This window comes from Octodon degus, unplaced genomic scaffold (assembly GCF_000260255.1).
Source record: "Octodon degus isolate 3935 unplaced genomic scaffold, OctDeg1.0 scaffold00090, whole genome shotgun sequence".
NCBI classification, from domain to species: domain Eukaryota; kingdom Metazoa; phylum Chordata; class Mammalia; order Rodentia; family Octodontidae; genus Octodon; species Octodon degus.
Window position 1 is genome coordinate 4,227,206 of NW_004524666.1, and position 6,857 is coordinate 4,234,062.

The 6,857-nt window shown below is 41.9% G+C and overlaps 1 protein-coding gene across 5 annotated transcripts in view; it reads right to left on the bottom strand.

Moving 5' to 3' along the window:
• Popdc3 (popeye domain containing 3) overlaps window positions 1-6,851 on the bottom strand; it is a 22,941-nt gene extending 16,090 nt beyond the window's left edge. For 2 of the 5 annotated variants that reach the window (XM_023722357.1, XM_023722356.1), the window contains exons 1-2: window positions 6,764-6,851; window positions 5,159-5,291 (exon numbers count right to left, since the gene is read on the bottom strand). The gene's annotated coding sequence lies outside the window, so the exon portion shown is untranslated. The other 3 variants (XM_004637456.3, XM_023722355.1, XM_023722358.1) reach the window with 2 other exon arrangements.
• Between the last annotated feature and the right edge of the window lie 6 nt (window positions 6,852-6,857).

The window sequence follows — 6,857 nt, forward strand, 5'->3', positions numbered from 1 at the left end:
TTCACATGTCAATTCTCAAAAGTTATGGACTATCATGTTTCCTTGGGTGACTTTTATGTCAGTTCTTTGGGAAATTCAGTCAAACAGACAGGCAAATACTTGATGTTTCAGATACATCCTGAGATTGACAATCAAAGCATAGCCCATAATCCGAGCTTACAACAAGTAGTTTTGTAATTCTCCAAGTTGTGTGACTTCACCAGGGGAAGATGAACCAAGTGATGTAAAATTGGCACAATACCCGGTGGCCATCTCATTCATATGCCTCTACCAGCCTCTAGCACAGTGGTGGCAACCCTACCGCATGAGCATCATTGTGATTGTCTTTTAAGACAGAAGATGTTATTATAGAGTTGCTTTTCTAAACTAAAACCTCAGTATTCTGGGTTAGTTGTAGTGTTGGTACTCTTGATAAGTATGTGGGTTTGAGGTCACAGTTTGGCACTCGGTCTCTAAAAGGTTTGCCATCCTTGCTCTAGCATTTATTGAGTATTTAATGTGTGCTGGCAACATTACTGAAGATCTTCAAATAGTATTGCATTTAATTTTTCCCTTTTTTTGAGGTAAGTAGTTTTATTGCCCCCAATTTACAGATGAAAAAACCAAGGCAGGGAGGTTAAAAAGATTATCCAAATGGTAGAGCAGATTTAATCTCTTAGCCAAGATGATATGCTGCTTCACATACAACTGTACCTGAACATATAGATTTACTGGAACAGGTCAACAACATTCTTGTTTTCTCCCTTCTGCTTTAGGGTCAAGTAATTGTAAGGTCTTCTTAAGAGTTTCTGAGTTTGGGCTTCCCCCTCCCCACAGTACTGGGGATTGAACTCAGTGAGCACTGAGATAGCCCTAGGCCTTTTCATTTATTTTTTGATTTTGAAGCAGGGTGAGCTAAGCTGCCCATGCTGACCTTGAACTTGGAATACTCCCCCTTCAGCCTCCCTAGTAACTGGATTCCAGGCATGTCCTGCTGTATCCAGCCGAACCTACAGTGTTTTCAGCCACAGAGGCAGGGAAGATGGGCCCAGCAGTCGAGTCAGCTATAGTGTTCCCAAAACTATTTGATGTGCAGCAGTGGCGGTAAATCTTTCTCAAGCTTGCCATTTCACTGCTTTAAATAATTGCCAGGCTCTATTCAAATTTTTCTGGCTTCTCCACACCCTGAAAAGGGTTAAAAGTATAAGCAGGGAGCTGTTTCCTTTTTAGCAGCTGCTAGGACATTACATTACAGAGCTATGCTTACCAAAGAGCGAGTCCCGACTTCCCAATGAAGGACACAGGAGAAGCGCTCACATGAAACAGTCTATTTTTTTTTTTTTTTAACACAAATCAACGGTGGACACCTGCAATTCCCACAACTCTGAGCAACCAATGTGCAGCAAACGCACTCACTTTTTTACATTTAGGTCAGGTTCTCAGGTATCTTTCTGGCAAACGGCTCTATGAGATCACCTATGCTAATTGGCTATAAGCTTTTACTTCTTCTGGCTCAACAGCCAGGTGGACCCTACACCTGGGTCAGGGGAGTCGCTTTTGGCCTCTGGTCACCACTAGACTCCATTAGGAGAGGAAATGATAGGTATCACCCTTATTGTTCCAATAATATCATGCTTCCCTCTTCTATGCTACTTTTAAGTAACTATCGTCTCTTCTGCTGCAACACAGATCCTATGTGTTCCTAAAAAAAATCATTGCACAAACTGCACAATAGAAACTACAGGTCATAAGGGCCAGGGAGATAGCTCAGTAGATTAAATGCTTGCCTGGTAAGCAAAAGGTCCTTAGTTTGATCTCTGGTACCAGGAAAAAAAAAAAGAAAGAAAAGAAAAGAAAAGAAAAGAAAAGAAAAGAAAAGAAAAAGAAACCCCAGGGCTTATAGAAAAATGGTGTTAGAGATGTAACACTTAAATTCTTTGTCTAAAGAATTCTTAAAAAAAAAAAAAGACAGAATAACAGCACTGGCAATTTTATACATGTCCAATGGCTTACAAACACACAAATGCAGTACTGAGCCTTTACAAAGGCTCTCAGTTCGCTTAGAGAAGTGACACAGGAAGAGCTGCAGTACACAAGTCACAGTTGAGTGATGGAAGAAGAACCAAAAACGCTGTCTTTCACAGTCTTAAAGCCAGGGGCATTTTTTCCCAGCCGTGAAAGTGGGTTCCTGGAGGTACACATTTCTAATAGATAATCGCCTCATCAAAATTGAAGTTTTGTGCAGCCTTCTTCAACTGACCTCTCTATCACCGCTGGAAACTCTTTTGTTTTAGCGCAACAGAATTGGACAACTAGTGCCATTCGAAACCATCAAACCAGCCGAGTGTAGGGCTGACAGGAGGGCTTGTATGGTGTGGAACAGTTTCCTTTTACAGTGTTCAGATGGGCTAGTGCCTTCTCTTTCACAGAGAGAAAGATTACTCATGGTTTAGTCTCAATCCACACACCCAGTAATGTTTCAATTTCTTCTATTTCTTTGAAACTTGCTGCTACCTCTTTTTTTTTACTCTTACCATAGACCTTTATTTTTGCAGCCCTGCCTCTAATGATCTGCAGTGTGCGGTATTCCCTAATTCTTGTGCTCGGGAAATGCCACGTAGTCCCCTGATTCTTTCGACACTTAATTACTTCCAGCTTCTTTTCGATATTAAATTTTTGTTTTTAGAAAATAAATGTTTAAATATGCTTGGGATGTTGGACGAGTGTGTTTTTATACAGAAGAGTTCATAAGTGTGGAAGAGAGCAAAACACAACCTCTGAAGGTAAGATATGGTGGGCCAGTGTAGCCGGCAGATGTCTGAGACCTGTGCAGTCTTGTGTTTTGTGTATTCCTGTGTGGCTCAGTTCAGCTGCTCACAGTTCAGTGTGTTCACACTGTCTTCCAGGGAGAAGGTCACGCATAAGCAAGCCTGAAGGCTGCGTTCTGCTCAGACTGTGCCCTAATATTCCAGCTATACTGGAACATGCCTAACTGTAAAACATCCACCATAGCATGATGGACCATGGCAATAATTCGCAGAGCCACTAAAATAATGCAATAATTCAAATCCCTGTCCTCTTGCAGCTTGAAATTTAGGGAAACTCAAATGTCAACATTAAGCCCAGTTTCCTTTAAGATCTATACGATATAGTGAAAAGTATACTTTATATACAAATATGCTACTTAAAAATCATTTAAAGTCAGTTGTTGCACTGTAAATTTTATTTTATTTTATTTTTCACTAGGGAGGTACTGGGAATTGAACTCAGGACCTCACTCTACATACTGAATTTTAAATAAATGCTGTGTTTCAAATATCTATGTACATAAGAAGGATGATTTGGATAACTGTACTGTAGTTTTGCTGGCCTATGGGAAGAAGTTGGTGCTTTTTTTTTTTTTTTTTTTGCTTGTTTTGTTGTTGTTTTTTTTTTTTTCCTTTTTCTCTCTTCTTAATTTCTTATAACTTTTATCCCTTTTCTTTCTTTTTCCAATTTTGCATGCCTAGATCTGGTAATCTGAACGACTAACTTGAATACAACATTATGCAATACAACAAGCACTATTGAATGCATATTATTTTGTTTAGTGAAATTTTGTACAATTTCTATTTTTTTCTTCCATATTACTACTCTGTATTCTCTTTTAAAAAAAAAAAGATAGCCTTAAATTTTAAAAAGCAAAAATCAAACAAACTTGTTTTTTAGAATATCTATGAAAGCCCAATAAAGCTACCCAAATTCCCAAACATGACATACGCCAATTGAAAAGCATATTAAATATTGATATATCTATTTCTGCACAGCAAGGATTTATAGGTTTATCCAGGAATAAACTAATTCTCTCTTTACTGATTTCCTGTACATGACTAGAGTGCATCCATATTTAAATATGTGAAATACCTGTACCAATCAACATACACATAAGCAAAAATTAAATGTGGAATTACAAATGTCTCATGTGTGTTTTCAGATTTGTACTTAATTTTCCCAGTGAATAATTTTAAAAATAAACAAAACTGAAAAAAATAGTGTATAGTATCGTGTATAATAAAGCATTACGAAGATTTGACAGACACTAAGATTTTGTCACCTCAAATTTCAGATAATTGCCAAGTGTGGTGGCTCATGCCTATAATTCTAGCACTCAGGAGGCTGAGGCAGGAGGATTACCACAAATTCAAGGCAAGTCTGGACTACATAGTGAGTTCAAGGCCAGCCTGCACCACTACCTCAAAAACAAACCAAAAAATTCTGAAAATTACAATCAACACTGTATTCCACTACTCAGCCCACAATTTAGTCAACAGACAACCTCCAAGGTAGGTGGGCAGAACCAAGATTAGCAGTGTTGTCATACTACATGGAGACACTAGATCTCAAAAACACCAACCCACCTATGAGTCCCAGCAGCTCTGCAATCTAAATATTACTACAGGCTAAGTGTCCCTTACGCAGAATGCCTGGGACTAGAAGCCTTGCATATTTCAGATTGGCTTTCTTTGGGGAAAGGCGGAGGTGGAGTGGGATAGGAGGAGTGGGAGTTGTGGAGTAGGGGGGGTGTTTGAACTATTTGCATAGACTTTACCAGCTGAGCATCTTTAAGCTGAAAATCTCAAATCTGAAATACTCCCAAACCTGGAGCTTGCGCAGCATCTCAGTGCTCCGAAAGTCTCACACTCTGAAACTGAGATTCTCAGATGAGGGATGTATCATTCAGAGTAGAAAATGAGTGTGGGAGAGCTGGAGAGTCTCCAGTAAGTTCTGCCAACTGCTTGTGCCCTCCAGTCCTGCTCCAGGAGCCCTTCTGCGGTGACCCCACCCCATTCCAGAAGGAGCAACACTGGCTGGCTTTAGGGAGCACGGGGTGTCAGGCTCTGTTTCCAGTATGTGTGAATTAACCCCTGGATCTCCGGGTTGGAGGCCGACACACCACTGTTATACTCTAGGTCACTTAAACCAGCAAGCTTTTGTCACCTACTTACTTACTGTGGAGAATACCTGTTGTAACTTTTACTCTAGATATTTTCCTGTAACTGCTCAGACAGAAGGGAAAAACATTTTGTCTTTTCCTTAGAGAAAATCCTGATTCAAACATACTTACCTATTAATTAGAGGCAAATTCATTCTCCAACAGGCATTGCTTTCACCTGACCAATACCATAATTACAAAAATTACCTCAAATGCAATTTGCAGGGTTGTAAAGGATCATAAATTTTGAAATTTCTTGTCTGTAATGTTGTTTATGTGTCCTTGTATATTGATGTTAATGCTTTAAATGCTTCATAACACTCTTGATGTTTCCTGCAGACTATTTAAAAAGAAACAGACAGGAATGTTCTAGCGTGTCAGCCCTATTAATCAGTCCTGAAGCAAGGAGTAAGGGATTTAAGGTCCCGGACACATTTTTATTTAGTAGCATACAATGTAACCATGTAAGAGCACAGAACGCCCAATGAATGGCTCAGCTATTCTGAGAGACTGACACGATTAAACTCAGCTATCACGTGTCTTCCACTTAAATGTATAAAAGTTTTAATCTAGACTTCAACTAATATTTGCATTCCCAAATCCTGACGATGTATACGGAATTCTCAGGACAGGGAAGAACCTTAGAGATTATCTCTGATCTGAGAAGATAAATCTCCTCATTTTGCAAATGTGCAAAACGAGATCCAGTTTTATGTAGCTCTCGCTTCGTTTCTCTACTGCCACAGAGAACAACGCCAATACTCTACTACCCAAGCGATATTTTCACCCAACAGTTCCTTGAATTAAAAGCAAGAGGAAAAAACACAGACTTAAAGTGAAGAGGTATCAATTATTTTTAAAAGCTGCTATAAAATTCATTTACAGCTTGCATATTTGCAAATTCAAAAATAACAATACAAGAATAAAAGTAAAAAGTCAGGGAATTTAGTATTCAAATTACGTCAAAAGTGGTCTACTACATCTACTTTTCCGTGGATGTTTTAAATAAATCTAAAAATTATTTAAAAGCACTATTTTTAAGCTGTTTCCAAATATCTCCTGGCAGAACAAAACAAAAAAACAGTGAAATTAACTTCCCTAGCCTCTAACTGTGTTTTGACTGTGTACCTTTCATTTTTTCCAAAATACAGACCCTCAAAACTTATCCCACTGAAATCAACTCTGGCAAGAAGGCAAGTAAGACAGGCTGGGGAGATGGCTCAGTGGAATAAGCGCTTCCCTGGCAAGCGCACGGGTTTGAGTTCAATCCCCGGTTCCGCAAAAAAAAAAAAAAGCAAGTCGGTAGTTTGCAAATTGCGTTTTTTTTTTTTTTTTTTGGCAGGGGCATCTCCAAGGAGAGCAACCAGGCCCGAACTACCCTGGGGAGCAGCTTTTCGGCGCCTCCTGCTGCGGGAGTAAACCCTGACCCCGCCTGCTCCCGGGCGCGCTCGGAGTGGGGGCACTCGCAGAGTAACCAGGACTTTCTCAAGGTGAACCCCAAGAGCGCCAGGCCTCTGGACCCGCTCCCCCCCCCCTCCCCCCATGGGCTAGACCCTCCCCCCCCCCCCCCCCGCAAATCGGGCCATTTCCTTCGGACTGCAAGTGCAGGAGCCAGAGGGGCCCCTGAGCCGGGCTTGCAGGGGTGCAGGACTTGCACCCCGGGGTCCCCGCCTCGCAGCCCCCACCCCGGGGCGGGGCCGGACGGAAGCCGCGCCCGCAAAGTTGCTGGGGTGGCAGGCGGGTTCCGAGAGCCAGTTGCCGGGCGCGGGCCGCTGCTGCCAGGGCTCGGGCGCCCCCCGCTCCCCTGCTTACCTCTCCCCGCCGGCCGCGCGGAGCTCCGACCCTGCACCCGCGGGTTCCCCAGCGACCCTGCCGAGCCCGCGCCTTCCGGAGCCGGCGCAGCGCT